This window comes from Microtus oregoni, unplaced genomic scaffold (assembly GCF_018167655.1).
Source record: "Microtus oregoni isolate MIOR12 unplaced genomic scaffold, Mior012 000011F_ref0000422, whole genome shotgun sequence".
NCBI lineage: Eukaryota > Metazoa > Chordata > Mammalia > Rodentia > Cricetidae > Microtus > Microtus oregoni.
Window position 1 is genome coordinate 41126108 of NW_024543070.1, and position 18770 is coordinate 41144877.

Consider the following 18770-nt stretch of genomic DNA (forward strand, 5'->3'; position numbering starts at 1 on the left):
AAGAGCTAGCTAGAAATATGCCTGAGACATCGGTGTTGTAATTTAACATAGTTTCTATGTGTTTATTCGGCTCTGGGCAAATGAATGAGACATCTCTGCCTCCAATGAACAAGTTATCTAGTAGTGTCCATCCCCAAGTGATACATCTACTGCATCTACATCTCTAAGCCATACCCAAGGCTTAGAGAACATTACAGAAGAGGGGATGGACAGACTGTAAGAGCCAGAGGAACAGGAAGTCTTCTGTGAGATTGTGACTCCTAGAAATGGCCAGGAAGCTGCACATCCATGAAGTCTCAACAACATGGCTGACCTGAACAAGGACAACACCAATAGACATGCTAACATGGAAGGGGGAAATCTCACAAGATCCCCATCCAAACAAAGGACTACAGACAACTAAGGAATTCTGAGAGCAGGAGAAATAGTCTTCCTCAGGGAAGAGCTCCTCAGTTGGGTATCTCAACCTTGAAAGCATCTACATATAAGTAACATTATATGGATTGAGCAGATTGTAGTTATATATTTTGGGACTCTCTCTCTCTCTCTCTCTCTCTCTCTCTCTCAAAAAAAGGCCAGAGAAAACGGGAAGATACATGGAAGGAGCTGGGGGAAGGAAAGGGAGGGGGTATGTTATGTAATTAAATTTTAATTTCAAAAAATTAAAACTCATGAAATAAATTTCAGATTTGTTACACAGGGGAAAAAAAGAGTTCACTCTCTTTGGCACAGGCAGACGATCTGAACAGAACTGTCAATTTAATTAACCTGAAGAGACAATGCAGTGACAAATTAAGCATAAAATAGCAAATAAGCCAATAGTAATAAGAAAGAGAAAGATGATAACAAAGACCAAGGAAGAACCCAGTCTAGAAAAAAATAAAATAAAAAAGAATAGAAAAAATTCTCCATAAGTATTTTGAATGTAGAAGACATTAGTAGTAACATATATAGCTATAATAATAACAAATAGCAAATATCAAATGCAATGAGAAGTCACAGAGCTAAAGAGATAGACGTTCAACAGCATTATAGAACTAATTTTTATGTAGAGTAATTAGATGCCCTAAATCAGAATTACTGATGTGAAGCATGGTCTAAGAACCAATGCAAGAATATATTACAATAGTTAGATATGAAGCATAATGTGGAGGCGATTGCTTGAAAGACAATTGGGATCTCTAAAGCAGACTGCCGAACAAATAGCATAGAAAATACACTGATCAACTAGAAAATATACAATATCTATTTTGTAGAATGTCATATCAGTCAAAGCACCAACCACACACACATACACATACACACACATGTATATATGTATATGTGTATGTGTGTGTGCTATATATATATATATGGATATAACAAAATTATCCCCACATACTTAAGAATTCAGTCAACAGCACATATGAATCCTCAATGGAGAAACAACTATAAGACGAAACCCTGTCTTATAGCTCAAGAATAAATTAAAATACAGAAATTAAGCATGGATATGATGAAGATATGATGAAGGAACACACTGATTATGAGTTCATTTAGATAATGATCTAAGGTTCAAAAATTGTAGGAATTCTTGTTGTAGAAACTAATGTAAATGTTATAAAACCTAGCAGTATAGAAAGGATAGAATGAATGGAGATGTAGTGGGAATTGAAATCTTGCTAATTTTCTTATCTTACTTAAGAAGGAATCCATCAATATTCTCTATACTAAACCTGTAGTTCAATCATTGGTTAATGGCTGTGCTGCTCATGTGACTTCCATTACTTTGCTTTATTCTTTCTTTGAAAAACATGTAAAATGGATAAATATCCAACAGGTGATTGTTCGTCAGGGAACAACTGTCAACTGAATATTATGCTAATTTGGGGAGTTACGAAGACACTGAGAACATAGACTTTGCCTTTGAATGGCCTCCATTTTACCGACAGGGCTAAAGCCTATGATGAATTTGCTCACAAGATGGAAAGTCCCTACTGGTTTTTAAGGTATGCTTCCAGCGCGCTTGCTAATGCATTTGTGTTGTACTCCAAGGCGTCATGGCCAGCATCGGTAGCGTTTCAGAGTCTCCAGAAGTGAATCAGTTATCCCCGCTGGCAAGAGGACAGAGCAACGGAGACAGAAGTCTCTCCACTTTCACATTGTGAACAGGAAATGTAAACGAACTCGATCCTAAATTAACCAAAACTGCCAACTAAGTGAGCTTCTTAAATATATAAATGAATTTAAACACAGAGTTACGACGAACTAAGAAAATATCATTAGGAAACAATCATATCAACTAAGTGAGCTTCTTAAATATACACGAATTTAAACACAGAGTTACGACGAACTAAGAAAATATCATTAGAAAACACTCATATCCAGGATATGAGATTCGCATCCAGAGTCCATGCTCTTCCCTGACATTGACAATGATGCTTGGCCCAGTTCCACCAGAGCTAGGGGTGCTGAAGAGACAGATGAGCGCGCTCCGATGACAAATCAAAGACATGCAACTTCGTTTATGATGCTATGCTTCTAGCGCAAAGGCATGCCCGTCAGCGTTCTGACGGAGCCAGAAAATGTTTGCATGTGGCTTGTGACTTCCTCGCTTCCTCAGAGACACATCTCCTTACAGCTCTAGAGTTTTAATTTTGGCCCCCAGGTTTGGAATTGTGCTTGTCAGGGTCCGCCAAGGCTCCCCTCTAGGAAGTGCCTTCTTCCTGCTCTGCTAATTCTAATCACGCCTTGGGACTCCTGACCTTTGCCCAGCTCTTTTTGCTTGGAAGCTCCTCCCTGACCCCTCCCCGGACATGACTTTTGATGGTTATTCTATGTGTCTTAATTTCTCGGCAGGAGGCTACCTGTGGCTTTGTCAGGATGCCATATGACCCTTTCTCATGCACATTTCCATCAAAGTAGGAGGACCAGACATCCTGGTCTGAACTTAGGTTGTCATGCAGGACCCAACTGAATTGCTAACAGGGCTCCTGGTAAGGTTTAGTGTCACGCTAATGTGAATGAGTTCTGTGAACTTGAACTTACTGCTTACTTATTTGAGTAAACAGTTGGATTAATCACAGTCCTTTGTTCATAAAACACTGTTGTCACTGTTTCATGAATGGCACTTTGTTTTTGTTTTTGGTATTAGAATGAACAATGTCAGTAACTTATAACTATCTTTTCCATTTCTGTTTAATTTTGAATTTCTTTCTTCACAGATGACAATTAGTCTTTTGAAGGTAGCAGATAAAGTGGATGTCTATTTAAATACAATCAAACTTATAAGAACACCAAAAAAACTCATTGAGGTGCCAAGGTTCCAGGTATAGTCACTCACAAAGACAATGCCATTAGCTCTGTAATGGAGAACCGGGGAGCTGGTGTGGGGATTCCACTGGGTGTGGGTGTGACCAAGAATCAGGATGGCCGTGACTTTGACTTTACTCTGTGGTGTGACAAGGATACTGCCTGAGATGCCAGTACCCATGAAGACAAAAACAATAAAAGCTACTGCTGTGTGCTTGGTTTTATAAATCAAGAGTTGCTAAAAGGTGAGAGAAGCCTTTAACATTTTCCAATTGGAACGATTCTTCTTGTGTTCTGCAAGTCGAGGCGTCTGATCCCAGAAGCTCCCTTCCTTTGTTTTGTGCTGGCGCCGGCTCACAGGCTGCTCTCTGTATTTCTAGTCTGTGAACAACTTACTCAGACCAAGCTTTTCCTTTTCTCCAAGTTAAATTTCTGATCATTTAAGAGGAATCGATAAAGGAGCCTCTGGTTTGGTGATTTAGTTATTTGTTGTTCTTAATTAGTGGAAGGATTTCTCCTGCCCCCCCCCACCCCCCCCCACCTCCCTAGCTGGCTGTGGTCTTGTGTTTTTGCCTGAGCATGCCTGGGTCTGAAAAAAAAAGTTTGCTCGACAAAGCACATGGACTGCTGTCTATTGCCCGAGACTACTTGTTACGTTTTTGTTTTGACACTAGTTTGCTCAGACAGGCCTTGAACTTGAGATTCTCCTCCCTTAACTTTTAAGTAGGATTATAGGCTAGGTAATCTTTCCTTGAAAATAAAAATATTAGAAACTCTGTAAAATTGGAGTTGAATTATGTCATTTGAAAAGTAGTTCATTATAAATAGTTTGAGAAGGAAAAGGTGCATGATAATCCTTAATCTGAGAAATATTTTTTCTTTTCATTTTTAAGAAGTATAGTTAATAACATTTCAGTTCCCCTTTCGTTTACATGGATAAAAACATCTATTTGCTTGACTGCTCAGATCATGCCTTTAGCGCCACCTAGTGTGCAATATGCTCACAGACACAAAGCCAAACTCCAGCTGAAACATTGAAAAATGTTCTTCAGACCTTTGGGGGAAGTTACAGGTAGAACCGTCTGGACCAGATTTCTTTGTGATTCACTCTTGTGGCAATACCATTTTAAAAACAAATGAAAACAGAAAATAAGAGATTATGTCAAAGAGAAATGAGTACCAAGGCTGTGGAGGAGGAGCTGCCCAGGAAGCCCGGGAAAGGGAATCAGTGTTGTTCAACATCCGCTGTGTGTCTCATTTCTGACCCTTTCCTCGACACAGAGGAAGAGATGGTGCCACTTTCCTGACAATGCTAAGATAGGCGTTGTAAGGCCCTACCAAGTCACTGTCGGCGCCAATTCTGATTCCCTGGCGTGGTTGTAACCAGGCATGGGGCGCGCTCACTTCTGAATTACCTTTTCAAGGATGGTTTACAGTGAAAATCTTGGGAACAGCATGTCCTTCCAGACCACAGGTTTGCTTTTATCTAGCGCAGCATCTCCATCAGAGCCAGACTGGACAGGTTGTCTGGTAGCCACTTATAAGTTTGGGGTGTCCTGAGCCTGGCATTGCCCAAGGAAAGATGTAAACCTGGTGTGTTCACACAACACTGGCATCTCCACTCTACTGTGATGGGACTTGATGCAAACATGAAGTCCATGCTACCTGTCATGGCTTAAATAATAACTGTTTATATTATGATACATTTCTAGGGCTCTCTGGAATTTATTTATTCATTACATTTAGCATTTTAAATCCCCAGTCACTTATAAACAATTTTTAAACAGAAATATTACTGTCTTTCTTGTTCCTGGAAACTCAAAATTTACCGTCAAATTTTAGAATCACAATATAGAGGTGAAATAGTGGCTTACAAACATGCTTTCTAAAATGAAAATCATTCTGTCTCCTCTTAGAAAGTCAGATCTGGGCTGAATCCAGGAGACCACGTTTGTGGCATAGACCCAGATATAATGCTGATTCTGGTGTTTTGAGAACTCTTGCCTTGAGATATTAAAGAATCATCAGAAAGATAAATGAAGGCACACAGGTGACATGCTGTGTCTCTAATGATGAAAGTAGGTCATTTGTGCATGAGGTTGCTTGGAGCATTTCTTAGACTAGATGAGTGCCACACACACAGGGCTAGTGCTGTCTCGGGTAGCACAGGTAGAATATTTTCTTGTTGTTCACACAAGAAATACTGTTTGACTACTATGTGGAATAGCTGCTATTATAGTTTCATCTTACAGCCCTGCTTTCGTTCATCCTCTGCATTATTCCTAATTCTTTAAGTGAGTTTTTATGAGCAGAGGTGGAAATCCTAGCGAACATGGATCTAAACTTTCTTATCTCTAAAACATGTCATTGAGTGTTCACACACACACACACACACACACACACACACACTCACATGCATGCACAGACACACTCACGCAAACACACACACACACATACACACACGGACACACACACACACATGGACACACACACACAAATCCATAAAGGCTAGTTAAAGAAAACCTCATAGTCTGCTTATTTTACAGATTCACGAAATTCCTAAAAGCTGATTGAATAAAGTCCCATAGCATCCTCATTTTACAGGTGGGAAAGCTAGTAGGAAGAAGCTGAGTGATTTGCCAAGAGCCAAAGAAGTAGGAAGTATTGGACTGGGGCTTCAATCTAGATTTCTGTCGCCTGCCTTCTAATTTATCCAGTGCTGTCTTACAGTTGACTTCCCACGAAGATTGTAGAAACACTGAGGTCCCCTGATGCATTCTGGATATAATTTTTGATGAAATGTGATTTACACATATATTTTCAGAACAAAAGAATCTCCTCTTGTTTATCCACGGTACACCTGCAGCAAGGAGAAAACTAACATCCATATGATGTCATTAAAAATGCCCCAAAGGAAAAGACAAGGGTCCTGTCTTCAAAATGGGGCAGTATTTGTAATAAACAGAGCCAAGAATTATAAGCTAAATTCTAAGCCATTGTAACTCTGGCCTCTGAGGTGTGCACACTGAATTGTCTTAGCGGTTTTCAGAATGCCCCGTGGAAGGTGGGAAGGGAGCCATGGAGCAGGCTCAACTATATGGACACAGTTCTCTGTGGATTCTGAAAGAGACTTAGGGACCACACCTTTGGTTTCTTGTTCCCAAGTACGATGCCAACCATTGCTTTAGGCTTCCTGCCTTTCCCAGAGACGTCTCTAGAGCTGTATTTTCCAGGGCACCCAGACCCTGTCTCGCTTTCAATAAGTGTTCAGTAACAACAATAACACAGAAGTGACTGTTTATTCAGATGGAAATTAGCATGGGTGCGATAACATTTGAGATTTGTTTCCCACTCCCAAGACCGTAAGGAGGCTTATGCAACAAGGGAGAGAACACATTTCCGTGGCAGTGCCTACCTTTTGGGGTGGGTGTTGCTTTTGAATGTTCTCCCATGTGTTAGTTCACTAGTTAGACAACATGGATGCAGTGAGTAGGGCTCATTTATTTCATCTTTATAAATGAAGATCAAAGAAACCAACTGATTAACTTACCACTGTAGTAGACTGAGTTTGTGTGAATTTGAACCTGCCTCTTGATCCATTTTTACAATATTCTTAGCCACACAGAAGGATGCAGGCTCTCCTCTGGCTGCATCTCCGAGAGTCTTGTGGTCTGCAGTGTGTTACAGTGCACACAGGAACTTGGATTTTACTGCCTGCTGCTTGCCTGGGCATGATAGTAGTCATATGCGCTATCCATGTCCTAAATCCTGCATTAGTGAGCGGCTATGACCTGACTGGAGTTGGAGCAGCTTGGAGCCCAGGAAGGATTCGATGGTGGATTTATCTGGAGAGGGGCGGGTGTGCTGAACACACAGAACTGAGGACATCATCATGACTAGACGTTGTCTCCTGCTTCTCTGGAGGCCGGTTTCTTCCAGCTGCTGGCTTGCCTTTCTGGGCTGTAGGTCAGGCACGAGGTGCTGACACACACGCAGCTCTTTAGGAGAGGACGGGACCTTCAGCCCAGTCACAATCCTGAAGATCTAGTCAGGATTCTCATTCTTCTGAGACTGTGACCCGGAGGCTTAGATACTGGAATATCCCCTTTTGGGTGACTGGACTTCAGGACAAAGGTCATAAAATTGACTCCATTCACACCAAGTGACTGGAGAGACACATTTATTTATTTATTGTCAGGGAAGGGCATTGTTTCAAATAGAGAATGTATTCTAGATTTGTACTGGGAGATTTTTTTTTTTTTTTGGCAAATACTTTGGTTTACTTTTTAGATTGTATCTTAATTACAAGATTTCTCTGTTCCCTTTCCTCCCTCCAAAATCTCCCTTATGCCCTCTCCTGGTTTCCTTCAAATTCATGCCTCTTCTGTCATCAATTGCTATTACATGCGTGTATGTGTTTGTATATACAATATATATTCCTAAATGCAAGTGTTGAGTCCACACAATGTTCCTTCATGTATGTCTTTGATCATTTGGCACTGGAGACTAATTAGTATGCTCCTCCCTGAGGATGGACCCCTCTCCTATGTCAGCACTCCTTAGTTGCCTGCAGCTCTATGTGTAGGGTTGAGGTCTCATGGCTTTTCCCTGTCCAGTTTGGCATGCTCATTGGTGTCTTCTCTGTTCTGCTCCTGCTTAGGCAGTCATGATGGTGAGACTTTAAGGGAATAGTGTCTAGTGTTACTAAGAGACACAATCTCCCAGCAAACTCCCTGAATCTCTGGCTCTTAGAGTCTTGCTGACCCCTGTTCTTGAATGTTCCCTGAGCCTCGGGTGTAGGAGTGCTTTGCAGACATACCCGTTGGGAATGGGCTCAACAACTGCATTCTGATTCTTGTGGTTTTCTGCAGTCGTTTCTGTTGCAAAGAGAAATTTCCTTGATGAGGGGTGAAGAATGGATGTCTGTAGATTTTTTTTCCTGTAGATTTTTGTTAGGGATTGTGCTGGTTTAGTAAATTAGTGGTTGTAGGCTCTCCTGCAATTGCAATGATTTCATAGCACCGAGGAGTCAGCTGGGTTTCCAGGACCAGGCATGGTCTTCCTCTTGCTCACAGGGTCTTAAGTCCAATTAGAGAACTGTTTGTCACTGCCAAAGAATTTGAATCTATAAATTGTGAGTATTATATTGGCTTTTCTTTGAAGAAGACACTAGAAAATGGAAAGATCTCCCATGCTCTTGGGTAGGTAAAATTAACATAGTAAAAATGGTGATCTTACCAAAAGCAATTTACAGATTCAATGCAATGCCCATCAAAATCCTACCAAAATTCTTCACAGACCTCAAAAGAAAAATATTCAACTTTGTATATATATTTGAGAATTTTTTTAAAAATTATATACAGCTTTAATGGAGAAATAGACTTACAGAACCACCTTTCCTGCGGAGACCAGGAAAGCGAAGCAGCGGCTGGGAGCATGCTCCCCAAATTTATAGGCAAACATTAGCCTGAGGCAAACACGCCCCCTAAGGGGCGGGACTTATCCCCGCAAACCATGATAGCCAAAACAATCCTGTACAATAAGGGAACTTCTGGAGCCATCACAATCCCTAACTTCAAACTCTACTACAGAGCTACAGCACTGAAAACAGCCTGGTATTGGCATAAGAACAGACAGGAAGACCAATGGAACCAAATAGAAGACCCACACCTATAAACACCTGATTTTTGACAAAGAAGCAAAATATATAAAATGGAAAATAAAACATATTTAACAAATGGTGCTGGCATAACTGGATATCAACATGTAAAAGAAAGAATAGATCCATATTTATTCTTCTACATAGATCTATATCATATAAGAAAGAATAGATCCATATCTATCACCATGCACAAAACTCAAGTCCAAATGGATCAAACATCTCAACATAAAACCAACCACACTGAACCTCAAAGAAGAGAAAGTAGGAAATACACTTGAACACATTGGCACAGGAGACCACTTCCTAAATATAATCCCAGTAGCACAGACACTGAGAGAAACAATTAAATAAATACGATCTCCTGAAACTCAGAAGCCTCTGTAAAGCAAAGGACAAAACGGCAGCCTACAGATGGGAAAAGATCTTTATCAACCCCACATCAGACAGAGGGCTGATCTCCAAAATATACAAAGAACTCAAGAAATTGTCATCGGAGGAACAAATAATCCAATAAAAAATGGACTACAGACCTAAACAGAGAACTCCCAACAGAGGAATCTAAAATGGCTGAAAGACACTTAAGGAAATGTTCAACATCCTTAGTCATCAGAGAAATGAAAATCAAAACAACTCTGAGATTCCATCTTACACCTGGAAAAATGGCCAAGATCAAAAATACTGATGACAACTTATACAGGAGAGGATGTGGGGTAAAGGGTACACTCCTGCATTGCTGGTGGGAGTGCAAACTGGTAAAGCTGATTTGGATATCAGTATGGCAATTTATTAGAAAATTAGGAAACAACCTTCCTCAAGATCCAGCAATACCACTTTTGGGTATATACTCCAAAGATGCTCAATCGTACCACAAGGGCATGTGCTCAACTATGTTCATAGCAGCACTGTTTGTCACAGCAAGAACCTGGAAACAACCAAATGCCCGTTGACCAAAGAATGGATAAGGAAAATGTGGTACAGTTACATAATGGTGCACTACACAGCAGAAAAAAATAATGACATCTTGAATTTTGCAGGCAAATGGATGGAACTAGAAAATATCATTTTGAGTAAGGTAATCCAGACACAGAAAGTTAAATATCATATGTACTCACTCATAAGTGTCTTTTAGACAAAAAGCAAAAAAAACCAGCCTACAATTCACAATCCCAGAGAACCCAGACAACAAAGAGGACCCCAAGAAAGACATACATGGATCTAATAAACATGGGAAGTAGAAAAAGACAAGATCTCCTGAGTAAATTGGGAACATGGGGACCGTGGTAGAGGTTAGAAGGGGAGGCGAGAGGAAAGGAGGGGAATGAAGAAAAATATATAGCTCAATAAAAACAATTAAAAAATAAAATAAGAGCCGGGTGGTGGTGGCGCACGCCTTTAATCCCAGCACTCGGGAGGCAGAGGCAGGCGGATATCTGGGAGTTTGAGGCCAGCCTGGTCTACAAGAGCTAGTTCTGGGACAGGCACCAAAGCTACAGAGAAACTCTGTCTTGAAAAACCAAAAATAAATAAATAAATAAATAGATAAATAAATAAAATAAGAAAAATTGGCCTTTCTATAAGATATATGTCTTTAATTGCAAAGTTTTACGTAGTTTCAGGGCTCTATTACATTTAATTGCTTCATGGGCAGTTAATGTAATGGTTAATTTTATTTGTTTTATTGTTTTTTATTTCATTTATTTGTTGGAAATTTAAAACATGTAGATGGTTTATCTTGATTCTGTCTACTCCCAACTCCCACTCGACATGTGCATCTAAGTGGTCCATGCATTTTCAAGACTCACGACTTCTTGCTAACTCAGAGACGCTCTCTGAAGACCTGGGTGAAGGAACAGGTGGGTCAAGTCCACGTCTGATTCCTCCCACCTAGGTATGTATAACGGTGAATTTATGTGTCAGCTTGACTGGGATATCCAAATACCCTAACAAAGCATCATTTCTAATGTGTGTGTGGGAATGTTTCTGCGATAGATTAGCATTTGAATCAGACTTAGTAAAAAATCTGTACTCATGAATAGGGATGAGCTTCATCCAATCCACTGAAGAGAGAATACAATGGAGGAGGGAGGACAAATTCACTCTCCTTGACCTGGGACATCCATTTCCTCCTGGTCCTGAACCTCAGCGTTTCTAGTTCTTAAGACTTTAGACTCTGATTCTTAAGCCAGGAGCCACACCCTGTTCCCTGGACTCTCAGCCCTTTGGATTCAAGATTGAATTATACCATTGGCCTCCCTGGTTCTCTAGTTTATGTCTTGGGTTTCTCAGCCTCATAGTTGCAGAAACCAATTTCTATAATAAATCCCTTCTAATATATTTATGTGTATTAACTGTTTCTCTGACAAATATAGTTCAATATTTCACCAGTATCTTAAATTCAATAGACAAAACCCAAGCCATCATCTTCCTCAAGCATGTTCTTTCTGTGTATCTCAACTGATGATAGTTCTGTTCCTCTGCTGTCTCAGGGAGAAGCATGACGACTCCTTCTCTACCTCTAGACTAGCTTAATAAAATTATCACCCAGGCTGTTGATTCTAGCTATCATCTGTCAAACATTTCTAACTCTCTCATTTCCTATTGTCACTATCTTCGTCCTGGTTTTCACCGTTCTTAGATTTCACCTTTCTTTTCTTTTTTTTTGAAACAGGGTTTCTCTGTAGCTTTGGAGCCTGTCCTGGCACTAGCTCTTGTAGACCAGGCTGGCCTCGAACTCACAGAGATCCACCTGCCTCTGCCTCCCGAGTGCTGGGATTAAAGGCATGCGCCACCACCACCCCGCAGATTTCACCTTTCTTTCATTGTTACTAGGGAATTTTCACAGTGCAAATTCATTTTCCAGTTAAAATTCTGGTGGCCTGCCTCCCTCCCTCCCTTCTACCCTCCATTTCCTTCCCTATCTTCTATCTTTCCTTTCTTTATGGAATATGAATGTTGAAAATCCTTCTTGTGACCCTAAGTCTCCTCCTTTATTGTTGTCTAGACTTACATGTTGTACCGGATCCCTTTCTGTTTCCTTTTGAAATTCCAGCATCTGATTGTGTTGAACTGGACAGAATCCTAAACAGTATAATGCCTCGTTTCCCCAAACCTTAACATGGATCTATAGATTCCTCTTCGTCTCAGAGTTAGCTAATTAATGACAGTATGTTGGCTATGCTGGGTGATTACCGCTGACAGCACCCTATTCTCGCTAGTGTCTGTCAACTGAGTCTTAGTTGTGTATTGATTGAGGTTCTTCCAAAGGCGGGATCCCTTTGTGCTGGAATATTTACTCTTGATCACAAAAGTCACCCTGGATAGACGGTGATTATCAGGAGTGGCATAATTATTCTTGGGAAAAAATGACATCCAAAAGTGAGGGCTGTAACTCAGTGGTAGAGCACTTGTGTAGGACACACAGGAACCTGGCTTTGACTCACAGTACCGCCCCACTCCTCATATAGTTCCATGGTTAGTGGGCGTAACTGGCCATGGACACAGCCTTAGAGAGGAACACCTTCCTGGGGAGATTTCAGAGCTAGTCTTCAGACGGTCACTTGGGGATATGTGTCACCTGGAAGGGGGAGCTTTTTTCACCCATTCTCCTCAGTGAATGGTCAGATGGACTTATTAGGCTCTGAGATGCGGAGAACACATAGTTTTAGTGTCAAGGGAAGGAAAAAAAGCCACACACTAGCCTGATCTTACAGACAGAGGAAGGAAGAATAGCCAGGGGAGGGTGAGTTAAGGAAGGCTGGTGGGGTTTGAGGGGCTGTGTCAGAAAGGCCAGATCAGAAGATGCAGAAGCTTCTCTTGGAATGAAGGTTCAGGTTAAGGCTAAGATGGCAATGGCTGGTATGGCGAAGAGTAGAAACATGCCAGTCAGATAAACAGTGGATTAGCAGGTCCATGTTCTAAGCCTGGAGCTCCCATACACTAGCAGTGTGTTTGTCTGAGTTGCATATTTCTCTGGGCTTCTTACAAAGTGTTATCATTGTTTTAGTAAGGGAAGTTTTACTACACTGCACCACCATTAGCAGAACTATAGCATGCAATGGCATAGTTGATACAGAGCTATAACATGCAATGGCATAGTTGAACAGAGCTATAGCATGCAATGGTACAGTTGATAAAGAGCTATAGCATGCAATGACACAGTTGATACAGAGCTATAGCATGCAATGGCACAGTTGATACAGAGCTATAGCATGCAATGGCATAGGTGATACAGAACTATAGCATGCAATGGCATAGTTGAACAGAGCTATAGCATGCAATGGTACAGTTGATACAGAGCTATAGCATGTAATGGTACAGTTGATACAGAGCTATAGCATGCAATGGTATAGTTGATATAGAGATATAGCATTCAATGGTATAGTTTATATAGAGCTATAGCATGCATTGGTATAGTTGATACAGAACTATAGCATGCAATGGTATACTTGATATAGAACTATAGCATTCAATGGTATAGTGGATATAGAACTATAGTATTCAATGATATAGTTGATATAGAACTATAGCATGCAATATTATAGAACTGTAGCATGCAATGGTATAGTTGATACAAAAGAGCTAGAGAATTTCTGAGTTTCTTCTGGGGTGCCCTGCATGGCTGGAGACAGGGTTCAGCAGCTAAGAACACTTGTTGCTTTTGCAGAGAACCTTGGTTCTATGTGGGGTCTATTTCCAGCACCTACATGATAGCTCTAGTTCCAGGAGTTAGTCTCAGTGATCACATGATATACACACACTTACATGTAGGCAAAATACTCATGCACATAAAATAAATCTAAAAAGGTCTAAGATAATTTTTTTTGTCATGAAAAAGTTGATTATAAAAGAATTTGATCATTAATTTCATTATGGCTGGTTCTATTTTTCACAAGAAAGTGGGCAGTTGATATTGGGTTTATGTTTTCATTATGTTATTATATTTTATCTTTAAAAGTACTTCTAAAAGAATTGTTTACAAAACCCAAGTATAATTATTTTTAGAGTAACTTATTTTAAATGATTTTTAAAACACAATTTTTAGAAAGTTGTAAAAATGAAACTACAATTTAAAGCTCACTGCTTATTATGTTCTGTGCGGGTGGAGGTTTTAATCAGGAAAGGAAAGCGAGTTTGAGGAAGAGGACACAGCGTTTTTCTTCTGGGCAGAGCCTCAGTGTGCTTTTCCGAGGATGGAGCAGTCCGTCTCAAATGTGAAGTTATTTTGTATCTGCGGTTGGCAACGCATCGAGATAAATTCCCACTAGATCTGATTATAGCGAGTCCTTGGACAGATGCTTATCTCTTATTAATAGTGTTTTCATCCACACTAATTATGTGGTTGTATGACATAGCCTCGCAAATCATATCACGCTCTGGTGAAGCCGAACTGACTTAATCCGATGATTTCCCAGATGAATTTGGGGATAGTCTCCAGGATAGAGTCCAGAGACTCAGCTGATGTTATTGGGAAAACGGTTCTTACGGTCAATCCAGGAACATGTCATCGGATTTCTTGTACAGATTCGTTTCTAGGAGGTGGAACCTGATCCTTCTGTGGTTTCCCTTTGGCTCTGAGAGTTCTTGCGATGTGCTGTCTGCTTATAGCCAAAGGCACATGCCGAGGTGTCGGACTCTGCAGTTGTTTAGATACCTCTTCTAGGGCCTAAACACACGCAGCCCAGTTTGCATTTTATGTTTGCTCATTTTTCTTTACGTTTCTGTTTCACTGTTACTAGCAGAAGCAGTTACAGACTCCAGATTGTTCCCATGAACCCTAGCGGGCAGGAGAGAGAGCCCTGCCCACTGAGCTTTGCTGAGGCGGCAACAGTCTCATCCACTGCTGTCCCAGGGGACTCAGTGTGGAGCAGAAGCAGCCACAGCTCTAGGTGCTGGTGAGAACACGGGCATGAAAACTCATGGGCAAAAGGAGTCTCATTGAGAATCTCTGACATGGGTCTGGAGAGATGACTGAGCGGGTAAGAGCATTTGTTCTTGCAGAGGAAGGACCTAAGGCTCAGTTCCTAGCACACACATGGTGGCTCACAACCATCAGACTCCAGTTCCAGGGCATCTGATGAGGACACCAGGCACAGCTGTGGTGCACATACAAAGCCAAACACGTACACATAAAATGATGTTTTAAAAAATGCTTAAAGCCAGGAGTAGTGGTACACACCTTTAATTCTAACACTCACAAGGCAGAGGTAGGTGGACCTCTGTTAATTCAAGGCCAGCCTGATCTACAAAACAAGTTCTGGATAGCTAGGGCTGTTACTCAGAGAAATACTGTCTTGGAAAAAAAAAACTAAAAGGAAAGAAGAAGAAGGAGAAGGAGGAGGAGGAGGAGGAGGAGGAGGAGGAGGAGGAGAAGGAGAAGGAGGAGGACGAGAAGAAGAAGAAGAAGACGAAGAAGAAGAAGATAAATTCTGTAATTCTGAAATTCTCCTGATTTTCTCAAGTGATGAGAGTCCAAGGAAAAGAATGCCAAGGCTCCAGGTCCTCTTCCACTACAGACTTGTGAATATTAAATAATTTAGCTGTTAGGCTGTGAGCTCTAAGTCTTAACCAGTCCCTGCTCGCTCTCACCAGTCTGTGTAACTAGTATTAAGGAAAAATACTTCTTTGGCATAGTTTCTCTTTTACCCACCTCTTCTCCACGGGGACCAAGTTATCAACATTAAAGTGGAATTGAAAGTTTACCTGGGCTGTGAACTGCAAAGGTGCTGCCCACCAAGCCTGATGACCTGAGTTTGCTACTTGGAGCCCTCTGGGTCGAAGGAGGAAGCTGTCTTCTGAGCTCCACACCCCGCCTGTGCGTTCATATCAACTCCACACCTCAACAACAAACAAATAAACGTAGAAAGTGTAAAGTTAATGTTTTTAGTTCTATTATTTTATAGCCAACCCATGAAGAGGTAAGTGTTTGTTTACTAGTGGTAAGTAAAAGTCTAATTTTGTTTTCTTTCTCAGGATGTGCTTTGGGGGCTTCATGTGAAAAACCAGGGGATTATGAATGGAAAATGACTGTACAGCCACATATGTGAGACCCGTTTTAAAGGGACTTGGGGTGGAGCATCCTGGAGTTGTGCTGGTACATTAATACAATCGAAAAGGGTTCTCTTTTCCCCCCTCTCATCCCTGGTACTGGAGATTATACCCAGGCCTCTTATCACATTCATGACCTAGAAGTTCTTGCTTTCTGAGCCCGAGTCTAGCTTTGGAGTTCAACTGTCATTGAACTTTCCCTACCTCCCCGCCACACCAGGAACTCTACCTTGGAACCTTCCTTTTGCACACAATAGTTGATCGATACATTTCCTAGAACCATAAATGCAAACTCCGCTGATGGTGTGCTTTATTTACAAATCTGTTTTTTTAAATATTAATTAATTAATTTATTATGTATACAATATTCTGTCTGTGTGTATGCCTTCAGGCCAGAAGAGGGAACCAGACCCCATTACAGATGGTTGTGAGCCACGATGTGGTTGCTAGGAATTGAACTCAGGACCTTTGGAAGAGCAGGCAATGCTCTTAACCTCTGAGCCATCTCTCCAGCCCCTAAAATCTGTTTTGAGTGTGACTAGTCTGGGCTGTTCATGCTGGACTCACTTAGCTGTCAGCCAGTTCCCAACAACTGGAGAAACTTTCTTCTTGGTGGGTGGTGCTGGGCCTGAGCCCAAGGCTGCACAGGTACTAACCATACCCTACCACTGAGCTCCAGACTCTAGTGATACCTCTGTGAAAGGGAAGACTTCCTCCTGTTGAGTGAATTAATCAAAGACTTACTAGGAAGACTAAAGTCACCGCCACAGAATTCTGTGGGCCTGAGACTGTATCGCCTTTGGCTCTGTCAAAGGATTTATAGTCCCTAAGGGCTCTCTTGACTTTGGCAAGTGCTTCCTGTCTGTTGAATGACACATTCCTCTGGCAGTGGGGTAGGTGGAGTGGGAGTATTCCTGTACATTTTGCTCAGCCTGGACATTGCCAAGAAACCTAAAGTCTTTGCTTTCGAAAGCACACAACTTAGCTTTACAAACCCTTGAGGAAAAGGAGGAGAAAGTCACGCAAGACCTAGAGGGAAAGCAGGAAGTTGGGAGGAAGGGGCCTTCCCTTCTCTCTTCTTCCTTTATCTCATTTCAGACTGGAAATCTCTCCTCCGCCTCCGTTTTGGGTTGCCTGCTGTGCCCAGATGCCCTGCAGACACGTTTTGGCTGAAGTAGGCCGACTAAATCTGAAGATGCCCCAAGGGAGAACACAGTCCTGAGTCTCCCTCTGGTGGGCATTTGCTGTGCACACTGCTCCGTCAAATTAAGGAAGGAAGGAACTTCAGAAATACAAATATAAAAACATATCATATGCACAGTAAAAAATATTTCAGGATACCACCACGGTACATTAGTATTTTCTATATACTAATTAAATGAAGTTACACATCCACTTCTGTATTTCAAGGGATTTACCCACACTTTTAAAGTTTAAATAAGAAGTTCTTTGGCACAAAACAGTCTAAAAAGTCTCTCTACTTGACGAGAGAAATAAATCTTCTTTCTTCCATTCTGTTATTACAGAAGAAGACCAACGGATGGGCTGTATGAATGTGTAGCGGAGGAAGAGGAAGACAACGGATGGGCTGTGTGAATGTGTAGCGGAGGAAGAGGAAGACAACGGATGGGCTGTGTGAATGTGTAGAAGAGGAAGACAACGGATGGGCTGTGTGAATGTGTAGCGGAGGAAGAGGAAGACAACGGATGGGCTATATAAAATGTGTCATTTCTAATTAACGCTTGAGTAGCTCCCTGGGAACTTGGCTTGGGAATTTTCATCGTGAGCCTTCTTCCTGGGGAGGTTTAGTTTGTGCTCAAACACCATGTTGGCAGGTCTCCAGGGAGCACATGCTTCATTGGCTCCCTTTGGGGTCCTCCGCCTCAGGTGACACTCAGCTCTTTGGAACCTAGAGGCCAGTCCTCCAAATTGCTCCTTTCAAATGTGGGAATGAAGTGTGGTCGCTGATGCCCACATCCCTGCGACCTCTGTCATTCTATCTTTTGTCTTCACTCGGGCTCAGACCCCACTCGGGAGACCAGACTGGAGACAGACCATGTTGTCTCTACCAGTTCCTCCCACGACTTGAGACAGAGCCAATAGTTTCCATGTCACTTTTTCCTTTTGTTGTTTTTAGGTTAAGTGCTGCTAGGCTTCCCTGAAGCAGGCCATCTTTGCCCAGTTATAAATAGCGCGCTACAACATTATTACAGTTAAGTTTAAATAAAGGTCCTTCTTGACTTTAGCTCTCTGAATAGAATCTGGCAACATGTTGTAATTTAATTTTTAAAATTAAAAATGCAAAATTTCTCTTTGGAAATAGTTGCAGCTCTAGGGAATTATTACATGCAATACTTCCTGTGACATTTATCACCAGATCTTATCAGCTCAGTGCCCATCCTCTGCCTCCTCCTACCCTTCTGCTGTGTGATCTTCATCCACTCCGCTCTGCCTCAGCCTCTGCTGCCTTACCTTTCCCACAGTACCACAAACTGAAGCATGTAAGAAGCAGCATTCAGGAGTTGATTTCTTTCATTCTGTATGGTATCTGGTATTTATTGATGTCTTTTCATGTTGTGGACTGAATGCTACATATTAAAGCCCTAATCCCCTAACGATAATATTAGGAGGTAGCGCCTGAGAGATGTCCTTAGGACTGACTTGGTTCACGATGATCTTGGCGTCAGTAACGGGAGAAGAGAGCGGAGCTCTCCCCGCCTGTGAGGACAGCAGTAAGGCTGCTCTCAGCCAGGAACTGCGTTTGACAGTAAGT

At 41.6% G+C, this 18770-nt stretch overlaps 1 long non-coding RNA gene across 1 annotated transcript in view; it reads left to right on the top strand.

Annotated features, from left to right (window-relative positions):
• LOC121453260 overlaps nt 1-17567 on the top strand; it is a 34096-nt gene extending 16529 nt beyond the window's left edge. The window contains exons 2-3 of the long non-coding RNA XR_005974986.1: nt 15923-15992; nt 17524-17567. This is a non-coding gene — a long non-coding RNA (uncharacterized LOC121453260). The remainder of the gene's footprint in view (nt 1-15922; nt 15993-17523) is intronic.
• Nucleotides 17568-18770: the final 1203 nt, after the last annotated feature.